This window comes from Pseudophryne corroboree, chromosome 6, assembly GCF_028390025.1.
Source record: "Pseudophryne corroboree isolate aPseCor3 chromosome 6, aPseCor3.hap2, whole genome shotgun sequence".
In the NCBI taxonomy this organism is placed as follows: domain Eukaryota; kingdom Metazoa; phylum Chordata; class Amphibia; order Anura; family Myobatrachidae; genus Pseudophryne; species Pseudophryne corroboree.
This window is the reverse complement of record NC_086449.1, coordinates 396,352,601-396,370,084: the sequence shown is the minus strand read 5'-3', so window position 1 is coordinate 396,370,084 and position 17,484 is coordinate 396,352,601. Positions and strand designations below refer to the sequence as shown.

The window sequence follows — 17,484 nt, the reverse complement described above, 5'->3', positions numbered from 1 at the left end:
TAAAATAATACAGATAAAACTCCCTGTTATAGACTGTGCTACTTAGCTTTGTGACCAGTTCTTTCATCAGTGAAAGACCACTCCTGATTGACTCTTAAGTAATCAAGCTTACTATATAATCCAATTAGTTTAGAGGGCTTTTTATTTTATTTTTCCAAAAGGGTTAAAATAAGATTCCAGGAGAGCATTTACTCTGGACATTAAAAACTAGAAGAAAATATTGAGGAAATAATAGTAAATAGTAAATATAATAATGTATTATTTATTTCATATATTAATGATGCATAAATACTTTAGTATACTAAGGGGTCACAAATACTTTATTGAACTAAAGGGAAATACTTATAGTGTCAGTTTGGCATTACAAGTAACAATGGGGGTAATTCCAAGTTGATCGCAGCAGTAATTTTGTTAGCAGTTGGGCAAAACCATGGGGGTAATTCCAAGTTGATTGCAGCAGGATTTTTGTTAGCAGTTGGACAAAATCATGTGCACTGCAGGGGAGGCAGATATAACATGTGCAGAAAGAGTTAGATTTGGATGGGTTATATTGTTTCTGCGCAGGGTAAATACTGTCTGCTTTATTTTTACACTGCAAATTAGATTGCAGATTGAACACACCCCACCCAAATCTAACTCTCTCTGCACATGTTATATCTGCCTCCCCTGCAGTGCACATGGTTTTGCCCAACTGCTAAAAAATTTCCTGCTGCAATCAACTTGGAATTACCCCCCATGTGCACTGCAGGGGAGGCAGATATAACATTTGCAGAGAGAGTTAGATTTGGGTGGGTTATTTTATTTCTGTGGAGGGTAGATACTGGCTGCTTTATTTTTACACTGCAAATTAGATTGCAGATTGAACACACCACACCCAAATCTAACTCTCTCTGCACATGTTATATCTGCCTCCCCTGCAGTGCACATGGTTTTGCCCAACTGCTAACAAAATTCCTGCTGCGATCAACTTGGAATTACCCCCAATATGCATTGCCACTCACTTCCATGCTGGCACTTGTAATACCATAAGAATGGGCACTATATTTCAACATTATAAGCCTGGTAACCACCGGCCAGGGATACCAGGAAGAGACAGTCCTAATTATTATTGGAATAGGCATCTTAAGGTGTGGGGTCCCATCATTTGACCTTCTTTGCTGAGACCGATGTTGAGTAAGACAGCTTGTTACAGAAGGGAGAGGGAGGTTTTTTTTTAATTGTCTTTTTTTTTCTCTTTCTTTACCCTAGCTAAGATAGTATAACATTTTGGTGTTTTCAGACTACTGTATCAACAGTGATTTGGGTTTTGATCCTCTAAACTGTTACATAGTAAAACCTATGGTTTGGATGTGTAAAAAACTGGCAATGAGTACCATTATGAAAATAACCAAACATTTTTAGGATTTTTTTTCTCTAGTGTTTTTAAGGTAGAGATGTGCACATATCCCTGTTTGTAAATAACTGGCAATGAGTAGCAGTATGAAAATAACCAAACATTTTTAGGATTTCTTTTCTCTAGTGTTTTTAAGGTAGAGATGTGCACATATCCCTGTTTGTAAATAACTGCCAATGAGTAGCAGTATGAAAATAACCAAACATTGGGGGTCATTCCGAGTTGTTCGCTCGTTGCCGATTTTCACAATGGAGCGATTAAGGCAAAAATGCACATGCATGCGCTAAGTATTTTTGCACAAAACTTAGATTTACTCACGCCCGAACGAAGAATTTTCATCGTTGAAGTGATCAGGGTGTGATTGACAGGAAGTGGGTGTTTCTGGGCGGAAACTGGCCATTTTCTGGGAGTGTGCGGAAAAACGCAGGCGTGTCAGGGAAAAACGCTGGAGTGTCTGGAGAAACGGGGGAGTGGCTGGCTGAACGCTGGACGTGTGTGTGACGTCAAACCAGGAACGAAACGGGCTGAGCTGATCGCAATCTGTGGGTAAGTCTCAAGCTACTCAGAAACTGCTAAGAAATTTCTATTCGCAATTCTGCTAATCTTTCGTTCGCAATTCTGTTAAGCTAAGATACACTCCCAGAGGGTGGCGGCTTAGCATGTGCAATGCTGCTAAAAGCAGCTAGCGAGCGAACAACTCGGAATGACCCCCATTGCACGAATCCTCATGTTTGGGTCGTGTTTCTAATTCACCATTGCTTTTGATTTTTGGTTTTGAAAATCCACCCTCAAGTTTTTTGGGTCGGACTTTGTTTTTGTTTAGGTAAAAAATATCAAAAACAAAATCGATAATCGTTGATAAAAGAAATCAATAAATACAGCTAAAATCATGTAATTGTTGCAATCCAATACTCAAAAATCCGAACCAAGACTCGGTTCAAATCAGATCTTCACAGGAGATCCGGACCAGGTTTTTGGTTCGGATCAAACTAATTTGGGTGGATTTGGATTTTCAGGAGAACAGAACCACATATCTCTTCTTTAAGGGGCTAATTTACAGTATTGACCTATTTTTTGGTCAGTACTTCTAAAATGACCTTTGGATCTCTCTCCAGCAGCACATACTTGCACATCTGTCAGAACTGAAAAATATAAAACAGTCGGATCTGCAAATCAGGGCATTTTAAAATGAAGAATTTCCTTGATTCCCCAGTGGATTGCCACCTGTCGGCAAATCAGCTGTTTCAGTTGGATCAGGGAATTGGGAAAACGGAGCTTAGATGTATGGTGGCCTTAACACCTGCTAACTTGTTGATGGAATTTTGAGTAGAGTCACACTGTTTCCAGTGGGTATTAAACTTTCCTTTGGTGGTACCTCCATCTGGGCCATCTTCTGATTGTCTTGAAAGAAAATTCCAATTAGTGAATAACACCTTTACATTGTAACTGTAATAACAAATGGGACTGCAGTACAATAATAAATATTTTGTATTACCATCAATACATCCATCTAGCAAATCTCTAGTTACACCTACAGTACCAGCAGTTGCTTCTCAGAGTTGTGCTGCTTTATCTAACCCTGACATCACCCCACAGTCTCCTAGGTAAGCAAAAATAAGGTGTAATATAAGATAAAATTGTTTGGGGTCATGGACTAATAGCGAGAGAAGGATATGACTTCTTTATGGGTGCTCTATGAAGTTACTGGAAGATAAAGGTTCAGAGAGGTCTATAACACGTCAGATCACATGTATAGGAGATAACGCAACAAACCCTAATAAGTCTTATGGCTTTAAAAAGGCAGTATAACATTAGGTACACCCTATGAATTGCCCAATATAATAATAAAGACCATTTTTGAGGTTAGGCTACCCTTAAGACCATCATGGTCTTGAAATAAATGTATATTTAAAAAAAAAAACTTATGAAGTTCAGGCTTAATTTAGATGTGTATAGCTTTTATATTTATTGAGTAATACAACATTTCTTCTTTATTCAGTAAACTCTGTATTGCATAATGTAGGGATTAACTACTTTGTTGTTCTGACCTGGTCATATGCTGCTAGAGGGTCTTTCTGTTGTTTGTTTTACCTTTTCTTATCATACTTAGGAATAATACCAGAAGTGTTCCCTGTCAACAATTGTTATTTGGCAAAGGTCAGACTTGTGTCATACTTCTGACTAAGTGAAATAAATGTATCACAAGTTAACAGTATTAACTCTTGCAATTTATAAGCCCTCTCACCCACCCTTTTTGTACACTTAAGAAATTAGTATGACACAGTAAATGGTTTACCAACACTATTTCAACAATATGTAATTCAGATAGTTTGGAACTGTACTTTACTCTTTATTTTGATCAAATATTTATAAATTACATTTATTTAAATATAATCATAGTTTCACTTTCTAAAATAAATCTCTATTATATTATTATTATTATTATTATTATTATTATTATTACTACATGTAGATAATCATAGTTTAACTTTCTAAAATAAATCTCTATTATATTATTATTATTATTATTATTATTACTACATGTAGATAATTATTTACTAGCCTTCGCAAAGGATTCTTTTGTCTTCTATATACAAAACATCTATCCATTTTTCACTTTTAACCCCTTTACTGTGGAAAACAAGTGGAGCTCATACTCTGCATATTCCCTATGAATGTGGATGAGTCCTGCTTGTACTCCACAGCAGAAGAGAGAATGTGGAGAGAAAATTTACGTTGTACTCACCGGTCAAGATGATTGATGGGGACTACTGATAGCAGGTGTGGTTGATCGGTAAGTGATTTTGTTGTGCTCTTGCACAATGACATCACTTTTGCAAGAAAGAAAATTAAGCATACAAAAGGTGGGCAGGTTGTCAAGTCCCTTTATCTTTCCCAAAGAAAGCTAATTTGCTCAAATGAGCAAATTGGCCATGCACTTATTTAGAGCTGGATTTTGAAGCAGTTGAGTATAATTGGATAGTCAATCTAAAATGTCAAAAACATAAAACATTTATGTTTTTGCCCTTTATCTTTCCCACCGGATAATGTACAAAGACATGGGCAACTTTGTTTGTGCTCTCATAGAAGTTGAGATCAGAGTGGTCAATAGGTAAAAATCCCTGCACTACAGAAAAATCAAGGAATCCAGGAATGTGAGAAGTTCTCCAATACAGGGCACCCATCATCCACAAATGATGGATGATGGGCCCATTAGAACGTATTGTCTGGTGATCACCTGTGATCCCAGAATGATTGTGTTAACTGCAAAATGCATTTGCCCAAGTTAAACTGCAAAATTGAAAATGAAAGAACAGGTTTCTAGTGAAAATAGCCTGTTTTTACATAATTTACTACCAGTGCTGCATGGTTTTAATTTAACTCCCTTACATTACTTGAACTGATGGTCAACAAGTTTGTGGAGTAATTTTCTACGCAGTCCAGTCTTACAATTATATGAAAACCTATTTGTTGGTTTTTGTCACTGTCTATCCATTGCCTTACCCGTTCTAATTCTAGGGGATTTCAAAATCTCATCAACAACACTGCTGACATGATCTACCCTCAAGTTCCTCATGCTTACTTGCTTCTAATTTTGTTCCCTGCTGTGGAAGTAATCGCCTACACATAGGGATTTACATTCCCTGGAATTAATGTTCTTCTGTTTTTGTGTCATCCGCAGCTTCTCCAACTTAGCTTTCCCCCTATCTAATCACAATCTCATTTCCTTATATCTGCTTTCCTACTGTACTATTCTGCACCCAGACCATATACAGTGACATTTAAACATTCTTGACTTAATCTTCTTCTCAGTCTTACTTGTACTACTCCAAACGTCCAAACAGAACTGTCATCACTAAAAGAATTCACCTGATAATTATTGCAAATATTGCAAAGTTAAAAAATGTCTATGATTCTGATTATTTTTTTTTGCTTTCAAACAGACCTATATGTAACCTTCAACTGTCTGCATTTCTCATGCTGAATAGCCATCCTTTTCCCCTCACTGCTCATAAGTTTGTCACATACTGTACAGTACTTGAGAGACAAAATCAGCAGCAGACATTAAAAAAATATTTTTTCCACATCTCCCCTTTCCTACTGACAATTCTCTCTTCCTTTAATTCACTGCTGACACTTTCCCTTCAATTTTCAAACAGGCAGTCATCTCTTCAACCCTGCCCTTTCAGACCATCCCAATTCTCTCCTATTTGTCCTTCCAAGCTACTTCTCTAACTTGTTTACAACTGCATAACCAAATTTATCTCCACTCGCTCTCTTATCAACCCTCTGTAACTAGGTTCCCCTTATAGAATGCCTTACTGCACCTGATGACACTCTCTCCCACTCTCCAAATCTTTAATCATTTCAATGCACCTCTAAAAGCCACCTCTTCATTATAGCCTATCCTACTCCTCCTGAAACTATTCCCTTTACAATGTTCATCTCAAGGCCCACCAGCTTCTAATGTCTCAGCATTGTCCTTTCCTTATATATTGTAAGCCTTGTGAGCAGGGTTCCCTCTACTCTCTGTCTGATGTCTGTTTTCATATTTATTTTGCTCTTATGTATGGTTTGTTTTTGGAATGTGGTGCCAAACACAGAAATCATGATAATGAAGTAGGAGAAAATGGGCAAACAGGTTCCAGACCAACAGAAGGAAACAATATATGTCTGTAACTTGCGCCAAAGGACCGCCGCCCAGTCCTGATCTAGAGCCACATTCCTGCTCAACCACAATACTTGACAAAACAATTGAACAAAACCAGGGCACGGTCAGTCTCTGTATCAAAGCCTAGTCAATAATAACAACATCCACTTCCAACCAGGATGACTGTTGTAGGGGTGAAAATCTTCAAACAAGATTTCCTAATATTCACTCCCATATCCAAGGTGAGTATGTAAAGGAAAAACAGGTGGTAAGAATTTAAATTACCACTAGGACCAGACTATGCAGATACCTCCATGACACTAACCTTAAGGAAGTGCCCTACTTTCACTGAAAGGCTTTGTTGTACTTGTGTATGTACCACGTTGAATAGGTTGACCTCCCCAGGAATACCACAACAATTAAAGGACCCTCACCTTACTGACCTTAAAGAGGTGCTCTATGTTCCCATAAAGGTTTCTTTGAATGGGTGTTGGTATACACCCAGGTATCCAGTGGTTTTTGTTCTCAGATGGTGTAAAAAGCAATGGTCAACATGGATTGGATAAAAACAATCCATATGCAATTTATTGGTTACAACGTCCATACAAAAGAAGTTTAAAAATGAATTACAAATTAGCAGCATATTATGGATGTAAACATAAAAAATGTAGGCAGTACGGGAACATAAATAAAGATTCCCTGACTGGAGACTCAATTAATGGTTAGGAGAGCTAAACAAAAAGCAGATAAAAGCTCCTAAATTCGGATCTAAAGGAGGTAGTTCTGTCCTACTGTTAGCACCAAGATCATTATGCCAAATAGAGCCACTGTCACACATTATGCCAGGTAGAGTCCCTGTCAAATATTACGCCAGGTAGAGCCCCATTTAACAAATTACTCCAGGTAGAGCCCCTATCACACATTACACCAGGTAGAGCTCCCTTTAACACATTATAGCAGTTGGAGTCCCCTTTTACATAACACAGCAAGTAGAGTCCCCTTTTACATAATACAGCAGGTAGAGTCACCTTTTACATATTACGCCAAGTAGAGTCACTAGATAGGGTTCTGAGAGAGAGAGAGAGGAAAAAGGTATCAGGTAGAGAGACACAAAATACAGAGAGCATCACAGTAACAACTGTTTTAATACAGGGGGCTTAAAAGCAGTCATACAATACAGAGTATTTCTGATACCATACAATGTAATTTCCTCATTAGCAATTAACCCTACTCAGAGAATTATTAACTACTACAGTAATTAAGATTACTTTCTGCTTTTTCCCTGCATTTTTTGCATGTTGTTCCTCCCCTTTAACATTAACCAGCAACCATATAATTTTTTATGAGTGTGGCTATTACAGTAGTCAAGCATGAAATAAATGTGCATATGTTTGTTAATATATATAATTGGTATTTCTGCTAAACTGTTGTATCCCCATATTCTCCACCTGATCTGTTGCTTCCCCATTTCCTACTCCTGAGTCCAGACCTGTTAATTCCCCATCTCCTCCTCCTGACCTATCGCTTCTTCTATATCTTCTCCTCCCCACCTGTTGCTTACCCATCTCCTCCTCCTTCTACTGACCTGTCGCTACCGCATCCCCTCCTTGGGACCTGTCACTTCTCCATCTCCTCCTCTGGACCTGTTGCTTCTATATCTGCTCCTCCCCAACTGTCGCTACCCCATCTCCTCCTTTCCCTGACCTGTCACTACCCCATCTCCTCCTCCTTCAGACCTGTCACTACCGCATCTCCTCTTCTGGACCTGTTGCTTCTATATCTTCTCCTCCCCACCTGTCACTTCACCATCTCCTCCTCCTCCCGACCTGTCACTACCCCATCTCCTCCACCTCCAGACCTCTCACTACAACATCTCCTCCTCCGGACCTGTCGCTTCTATATCTTCACCTCCCCACCTGTCGCTACCCCATCTCCTCCTCCTCTCTCCAACCTGTCACTACCCCATCTCCTCCTCCTCTCCCGACCTGTCACTACTCCATCTCCTCCTTCTCCCTCCGACCTGTCAGTATCCCATCACCTCCTCCTCCAGACCTCTTGCTACAACATCTACTCCTCCGTACCTGTCGCTTCTGTATCTGCTCCTCCCCACCTGTTGTTACCCCATCTCCTACTCTCCCCAACCTGTCACTACCTCATCACCTTCTCTTCCCCCCGACCTGTCACTACCCCATCTCCTCCTCCTTCTGACCTGTCGCTACTGCATCTCCTCCTTCAGACCTGTCGCTTCTATATCTTCTCCTCCCCACCTGTCGCTTTTCCATCTTCTCTTCCTCTCAATCTGTTGCTTCCCCATCTCCTCCTCCGGACCTTTTGCTTCCATATCTTCTCCCCACCTGTCACTTCACCATCTCCTCCACCCCCAACCTGTCACTACCCCATCTCCTCTTCCTTCTGACCTGTCGCTACTGCATCTCCTCCTTCGGACCTGTGGCTTATATATCTTCTCCTCATCTCCTGTCGCTTTTCCATCTTCTCTTCCTCTCAATCTATTGCTTCCCCATCTCTTCCTCCGAACCTGTCGCTTCCATATCTTCTCCTCCCCACCTGTCACTTCACCATCTCCTCCTCCTCCCCTGACCTGTTACTACTCCATCTCCTCCTCCTCCCTCCGTCCTGTCAGTACCACATTGTCTCCTCCTCCAGACCTCTTGCTACATTTCCTCCTCCGGACCTGTCGCTTCTATATCTTCTCCTCCCCATCTGTCGCTACCTCATCTCCTCCTCTCCCTGACCTGTCACTACCCTATCTGCTTCTCCTCCCCCCGACCTGTCACCTCCACATCTTCTCCTCTTTCAGACCTGTCACTACCACATTTTCTCCTTCGGACCTGTCGCTTCTATATCTTCTCCTCCTCATCTGTCGCTACCTCATCTCCTCCTCTCCCCGACCAGTCACTACCCTATCTTCTTCTCCTCCCACCGACCTGTCACTACCACATCTCCTCCTCTTTCAGACCTGTCACTACCACATCTTCTCCTCTGGACCTGTCGCTTATATATCTTCTCCTCCCCACCTGTCACTTCACCATCTCCTCCGCCTCCTGACCTGTTGCTACCCCATCTCCTCCTCATCCTCCTTACATGTTGCTACCGCATCTCCTCCTTTGGGCATATCACTTCACCATCTCCTCCTCTGGACTTGTTGCTTCTATATCTTCTCCTCCCCACCTGTTGCTACTACATCTCTTCCTCCTCTCCCTGACCTGTCACTATTCCATCTCCTCCTCCACCCCCTGCTGTCACTACCCCATCTCCTCCTCCTCCACCAGACCTCTTGCTACCACATCTCCTCCTCCGGACCTGTCGCTTCTATATCTTCTCCATCCCACCTGTCATTTTTCCATCTTCTCCTCCTCCGGACCTGTCACTTCTATATCGTCTCCTCCCCACCTGTCACTTCCCCACCTCCTCCTCCTCCCAACCTGTCCCTACCCCATATCCTCCTTGTCCTCCTGACCTGTTGCTACCTCATCTCCTCCTTTGGACCTTTTAATTCACCATCTCCTCCTCTGGACCACTCGCTTATATATCTTCTCCTCCCCACCTGTCTCTACCCCATTTACTCCTCCTCCCCACCTGTCACTTCCCCATCTCCTTTTCTCCCTGACCTGTCGCTACCCTATCTCCTCCTCTACGCACTGTTGCTACCCTATCTCCTCTCACTTCCCATCTTTTCCTCCAAACTTCATTTTACCATCATACTCACAATACTATCAAATACACAACACTCAGCACCCCGTTCTCCCCACAACTCTTACCACACCCACACTGACAGCTCCATCACACAAACACCTCCACTGCTCTGCTTCCAACTCACACTGACAAAACATATACTGTATATGCAAACACCTTCCTCCCCTTCCCTCTGACACTGACAACTCCTTCACACACACACAGCCCCCCACCCTGACAGCACATATACAAAAATCCTCTCCTCCACACTTAGGAGTCTGGTGTCTCAACAGGTAGCAAGCTCTGGTTTAAAGCGCAGTCAGCCCTGGGACTGTCACACAGCAGCTACCAGGTCTTATTTATTCAGGTGCTCAGTCAGGGAGGTGGAATGCAGTGCACCGGTGTTTGAGGCCACTCCCAATGCCGAAATGTGCTGCTGCGGTGTGCTGCTGGCTGCTCGATGCTCCGTCTTCTCTGTTCTCTCACAGTCGCTCCCAGAATGCAGTGCACATTTGGGCATGGGACATTGGGCTGGAGTGGCAGTGCAGCACTGCTGGGCACTGCGGTTTACAAATATACTGTAGCTGGCAGCAGGGGGTGATGGTGCCTACAGGGTGAATGCTATTACCCTGCTTGCCTGCCTTCAGCTTCTTGTGTGTGCCAGCGGATGCACCCTCAGTGCAGATGCGCTGTGTGCAATGCACCAATGGCACACACTTAGTTATGGCCCTGCCCCGATTATTTACACAATACAAGTAGCCACACTCCATATAAGGAAACTTAAGTTTTCTTTTTCTTGATGATAGTTATTTATTGGAATTATTTCTATAGTAAAATGATGTGGTGTGGCCAGGACTATGAAGACACATTTTGGTGGTGTCATTTAGGGGAGTGTTAGGGTTACTGACATTGAGTAAGACATTTATATTTTCTTCTGCATGTGTATTATTCCTGCACAGAATGGGGCTGATTCACAGTTGTACGCAAATTCATTTTATGGATCTATTTTATTTGCACTGCGGACGAGTCGAGCATATGTAACTATGAACAACATATTGGTCACATTTCCACTTACAGATGAATGGGTGTAATTGGCATCAAGAGGGCACTAGCATGTAAGATACGTGGTCTGAGGACATGTTGTAGCCAGGTAGATGGAAATATGGGAAGAGGTAAGCATACTGTACAAGTGATCCATCTGATATGAGACAGGATAGTGCTGGTATAAATGTGGTATGGTCAAGATGACGGTTACTCTAACTAACTGATGGATGGGGGTGGTGTGGCTGACTGTGTGCACATCTGAATAAGCCCCAATGTATAGAGCACATTAGGATAGGTAGGTGAAGGAGGAGCTTTTTTAGAGGCATTTAAAAAAAATCATATTTATTTAAATTTTTTATTAGAATTAAGGTGTGTGTACACAGTGCTATATGCACTTAACTTTCCTTACGATTTTGACTATATAGTCAAAATTGTAAGGAAGTTAGTGCATATTGCACTGTGTGCGATGTCGATGCACGGTCTCGCAGAATCGGCATCGCAAGCAAAAATAGACTGTGCAGGCAGCCCAACAATGACTATATCAGCGGGGCCGGGCTCTGGCCCCGTCGAATTGTCAATGTTAGGCTAAAAATGCATTGTGCCATGTGTACATGGCTTTACAGTCATCTCCTGTACATTCACATTATTCAGGCTATCTAGAAATAAGCTGCTTTTAAATGCAGGTAAAACTGTATTTAATTATTTTAATGGCAGCATGATGTGATATGGGTGGTCATTCCGAGTTATTCGCTAGCTGCTTTTGTTCGCAGCGCAGAGACCAGGCAAAAAACTGGCAGTTCTGCGCTGTGTATGCAGTGCAATGTGCACGCACGTCGTACTATTACAACGAACGATGTAGTTTTACACAAGGTCTAGCAAAGCTTTTCAGTCGCACTGTTGACCGCAGAGTGATTGACAGGAAGTGGGTGTTTATGGGTGTCAACTGACCGTTTTCAGGGAGTGTGCGGAAAAACGCAGGCATGCAAGATAAAAACGCAGGCGTGGCTGGGGAAACAGAGGCATGGTTGGCTGAACGCCGGGCGAGTTCGTGACATCAAAACAGGAACTAAATAGTCTGCAGTGATCGCAAGATAGGAGTAGGTATGGAGCTACTCTGAAGCTGCTCAAAATTATATTGTAGCCGCTGTGCGATCCTTTCATTCGCACTTCTCTTAAGCTAAGATACACTCACAGAGGGCGGCGGCTTAGCGTTTGCACGACTGCTAAAAGCAGCTAGCGAGTGAACAACTCGGAATGAGGGCCCTGGTCTTCACCTGCTATTGTGGCATGAATCACATAGGTAGGGCAGCCGACAGGGGGATCAAAGGGGACACCTGTCCCGGGCTCCAAGGATCAGAGGGGCCCCAAGGATATGCCGATTCCTTCCTTGATAAACATTGCATAACTTTTAAAAATCTTGGAAATTGGGGAAGGAACAATTAAAAGTGTCCTCTCTCTCCTATTCTAGCACCCACAGCCTCAGCGGCACACTTTAACAGAGGGGAATCTCCTATTTCAAATAATGTAATTACCTGAGAAGTTGCTTTCTGGTCATCAGTGTGATCACCGGAGAACACCCCTGTACTGCAGAAATCTTTGTACAGTCCAGGTAAATAGATCTCCCATCATCCAAAGAAAGGGACCTGTGAGTGCTGTCTGTGGTCACTCACAAGTGATTTGGGATAAGACTGGCAAACTGTACCAAGGATCAGATTGGCCCCAAGTATATGCAGCTTAGTGACTGGCAGGGATGTAAGCTGTCTTGTCCACATAGGGCAGCGAATTGTAGGTGGTGTGGGCACAACCTCAGAGTGACAAGAACCTCTCACACACAGTGGCTGTGCGGCGAGAGTGTGTGCCCGCTCTTCTGGGTCCAGCTCTTTTGCAGGCGGTTACTGGACATGGCAGGAGCTCTGCTGGCCAGGATTCCCATGCCCTGTGTCTGCCTTTCCTGGTAGAGTGTGAGGGCTGCATGGTACCTGCTGTGCGGTGTTTGGGTCTGGATACTGGGAAGTACAGGTGAGTCTCTCTCTGGGGTAAGAGTGGACTGGTGAGAGGACACAAGCTTTGGGATGGGGTAAGGGAGCTGGAAATGCAGCATGGAGTCATCTGGGAGAGACAGACTGTGGATTATGTGGGAGGAAGGAGAGAAGGAGACACATACTATGGTGTGTGTGGGGGGGAGGAAGGAGAGATATACAAATTTATGGGTTCACTACGATCTGCCGGCGGCCGGCCTCCCGGCGACCAGCATACCGGCGCCGGGAGGCCGGCCGCCGGCTTACCGACAGTGTGGCGAGCGCAAATGAGCCCCTTGCGGGCTCGCTGCGCTCGCCACGCTATGGCCACACTATTTTATTCTCCCTCCAGGGGGGTCGTGGACCCCCATGAGGGAGAATAAGTGTCGGTATGCCGGCTGTCGGGCTCCCGGCGCCGGTATGCTGGTCGCCGGGAGCAGAGCCGGCCCTAACCAATATGATGCCCTAGGCAAGATTTTGGCTGGTGCCCCCTAGCACCCCCACTGGTTCCGCCTCTGACCTTGCAACTCTTTCCCAGCACCATCACCCCTCACCCATAGCAGTCCTTGTACCCCCTATATTTTAAATAGGAACAGTTTGCACATTTGACGCACAGCCAAAAAAGGGGCATCTTCTTGCTGGGAAGGGGCATGGCCACACAATAGTACCCCCAATTCCAATTACGCCACACAGTACTGAAACTTTATTCACCTTTTATCTTGCGATAGTGTCCATAATTCCTATTACATCCCACAGTAGTATCACTTTACCTTATAAACGTTACTCCTCACAGTAGAGCCTCTTATTCACATTACATCACACTGAATTGCTCCTTATTCACATTACACCACACCCTATTGCTCTTTATTCACATTAGACGACACAGTAGTGCCCTTTCTACACGTTACTCCACATAGTAGAGCACCTTATACACATAATGCCACACATAAGTAATGCATTTATACATAATTCCACACAGTAATGCCCCTTACACATATGAGACACATTAATGTCCTTTTAAAACATAATGCGCCTTACACATTATGACAACCTTTATTAATGCCCTTTTACACATAATGTCCCTTACACATATGCCGCACATTATTAATGCCCTTATACACATAATGACACACATAGTGCCCCCTACACATTTGCTGCACATTATTAGTGCCCCTATACACATAATGACACATACAGTAGTGCCGTTACACATATGCCGCACATTATTAATGCCCTTATACACATAATGACACACATAGTGCCCCTTACACATTTGCTGCACATTATTAGTGCCCCTATACACATAATGTCACACATACAGTACTACCCTGTTACACATATGCCGCACATTATTAATGCCCTTATACACATAATGACACACATAGTGGCCCTTTACACATATGTTGCACATTATTAATGCATTTTTACATGACACACATAATGCTCCTTACACATATTCTGAACACTACTGCACAACCAACCCACTCACATGCACACAGAACTCACACTGCCACTAACACTGTGACCTCTGCTCCTGCTTGGATACAGATGGGTCCTCATAAATCTTGCCTCAATGCTAAGGTCAGGCACCTTTTTTTGATGAAAATGCATCTTATTTGCATTGCTATGTGGCTAGGATGCACAAGCAGCTTCTGCTGATTAAAATGATATGCAGCATGCCTATATACTGTGTGAGACTGTGGCTGTATCTGCATATGAAATGCTACATACAGAATATAGGCATGCCGCATATCATTTTAATCAGCAGAATCTGCTGATGCCCCTAGGCATATCAAATGCCCTAGGCAATTGCCTGGTTTGCCTATGCCTATGGCCGGCTCTGGCCGGGAGCCCGACCGCCGGCATACTGAAGACCACCCCAAATTTATATATGTGGATACATAAATAAATATATATATATATATATATATATATATAATAGCCCAGATCTGTGACTCTATGCCTGTGTGTCTAACGCTGGGCGTGGCTAGGAGCTCTCATTGGGTTAGTGGCAGGTCTATCATAACCAGTCCACAGCTGATTGGGCGAGAAATGCCCTCCCACACAGGTTACATCCAATGGGAGGCTCTGCCCTTTGGCTGCTGTGTGTTCCCAGAGCAGGATTAACAATGGGGCTGATGGAGCTGCAGCTCCAGGTCCACACACCAAAATAGGCCCACTGCATCTGCAACAAACATACCCTCCAACAATTTACACATAAAAATCGCTACAAATTCGAAAAGGGGGCATGGCCACAGGTAATGTGATGTGGCCACGTCCCTTTCCTATACTTTCAATGGAGGTTTGGAGAGCCAAACATCAGTACAGATCATAAAAAAAAGGTACTGTACAGCCCGAAAAGGTCCAGCTGGAGGGTATGCCACTGCATCTGCATCAAGTCTCTGCGCTGTAGATAGGAGGGAAAAAAACATCCTTTTACTGCAGCATCCTATGTCCTGCTGCCAGTCTGCCTGCCCCCTCCGGCATCAACAATCCCCACTCCCTAGGCATGGCGCAGGTGGAACAAAAGCTGCAGTGGCCACTGGCATAAATGTGTATGAAAGCATATGAAAGGCTTTCATAGCCCTCCCTGCACCGCATGCTCACTGAGCCCCGGAGCCTCCTCTGCGCATGATGTCACAGAAGTGCCTCCCCGCCACAGACGCGCCCAGATCCCCAGAGGCCCTGGCTTCGCAACACAGCACCTGGGCTGCCGGCCTGGAAGCCCCAGGATGGCAAATGTAACGGATAGAGTTGGTGATATCGTGGAGGGTAATGTCTGGACGCTGAATCAATGTAAAAGGTGACAGTTCTGTGCAGTACAGTGGGTTTTCAGTGTCACTGACACTGCACAGCACTCTCACCTTTCACATTGATTCAGAGAGTCAGTCAGCGTTGCCAGCCAGTCACTATTGTTAGCACCGGTGTCCCAGTTCCCTGCTGTTTGTTGTTGCACCTTGAAAAAGGTCCTCGCTTTGGACTGAAACGTCGGTGAAACTCTGTTACCGTGGAACTGTGAGATTGTTGTTTTTCATTCCTTATAATTTTTGATAAAATAATTTGGTGTTTTCATTAGTCTGGAGAGTGCTATTATTCCCACAATTGTGGGAAATAAATCAAAAAACCTAACAAACATAGGTAGATAGGGGTGATATGGTTGCTAGCAGAAAATTAAGTTATTTATATGGGCCCTCATTCTGAGTTGTTCGCTCGCAAGCTGCTTTTAGCAGCATTGCACACGCTAAGCCGCCGCCTACTGGGAGTGAATCTTAGCTTAGCAAAATTGTGAACGAAAGATTCGCAATATTGCGAAAAGACTTCTCTGTGCAGTTTCTGAGTAGCTCGAGACTTACTCTGCCACTGCGATCAGTTCAGTGCTTGTCGTTCCTGGTTTGACGTCACAAACACACCCAGCGTTCGCCCAGACACTCCTCCGTTTCTCCAGTCACTCCCGCGTTTTTCCCAGAAACTGTAGCGTTTTTTCACACACACCCATAAAATGGCCAGTTTCCGCCCAGAAACACCCACTTCCTGTCAATCACACTCCGATCTCCAGAACGAAGAAAAAACCTTGTAATGCTGTGAATAAAATACGAAACTTCATAGCAAATTTACTTGGCGCAGTCGCAGTGCGAACATTGCGCATGCGCAATTAGCGGAAAATCGCTGCGATGCGAAGAAAATTACAGAGCGAACAACTCGGAATGACCACCATAGTGCGCACATATTGTGCAGAACTTTATAGAGACTCTTTCAGTCATTCACATCAGTCCCTGCCACCGTTGAGCTTACTATCCATATTCCCTATCCCACAGATACATTAGAGCAGTGGTTCCCAAACTTTTTTGAATCACGGCACCCTACAGTATCAGAATTTTTTTTCATGGCACCCCTAGGCCAAAAGTCTCTTATTGAAAAATTTAGAAAATAATATGAAATTATGTAAATTGTGTTTATATGTCATCCTTAGGTTCAATTATGTAGTGAGGGACTAGATTTGCTTCAGTTTGTCCACATATTTTATGATTGGCAGCCACCAGCACTGGTTCTGCCTATTACATTAATAGTTTGAATTGGCCCTGACCCACCAACCTGAGACACCCCAGGGTGCCATGGCACACAGTTTGAGAATCACTGCACTAGAGTCATTCTTTGTGAGAAGCTAATAAACGTACCAGTCTGAGTGTGGGAGAAAAACTGAAAACTCGGAAGAAACCAACACAAGCATATTTTTTATTTGAACCATACTGTGCTATATTCTGGTATTTATGTTTCTATAGTTTAAATGTCCCGCCCCCTCCTTAATGACACACATATGATACCATCATGATATCCAACATATTTTTATATGCAATACACATTTGCAACCTGAAGGTGTCACTGCTTCTATTTTCCCAATGATAGCAAAAGTGCTAGTTCCAATATTTGCACAGAACTCTCTTTTAGCAGGTTTACACTGACAGATCAATGAGCATTTGCTTTGTATTATTTGACAGGGGTCAGATCACAGCCTTGATTACCTCTAAAGGGAAGTAACTATTCTCTTGGTACCCTGTGTCACAAATCTATAATTATTAGTTTAAAAAAATGGCAAGTATATTTTAGTGTTTAAAAGGTTGTTTAGAAATTAAAGGTTTTTAACTTATTTTTTTTAATTTGTTGCTCAAAAACAAAGGTTCTAAAAG

At 43.3% G+C, this 17,484-nt stretch overlaps 1 long non-coding RNA gene across 2 annotated transcripts in view; it reads right to left on the bottom strand.

The window, feature by feature from the left end:
• The window catches only part of LOC134935320 (uncharacterized), a 144,637-nt gene that overhangs the window by 26,812 nt on the left and 100,341 nt on the right, over window positions 1-17,484 (bottom strand). The window contains exon 5 of one of the 2 annotated variants that reach the window (XR_010180055.1): window positions 985-2,794. The exons of the other annotated variant lie outside the window; for it this stretch is intronic. This is a non-coding gene — a long non-coding RNA (uncharacterized LOC134935320). Of the gene's footprint in view, window positions 1-984; window positions 2,795-17,484 lie in introns of those variants that run through there. 2 annotated transcript variants of the gene reach the window in all.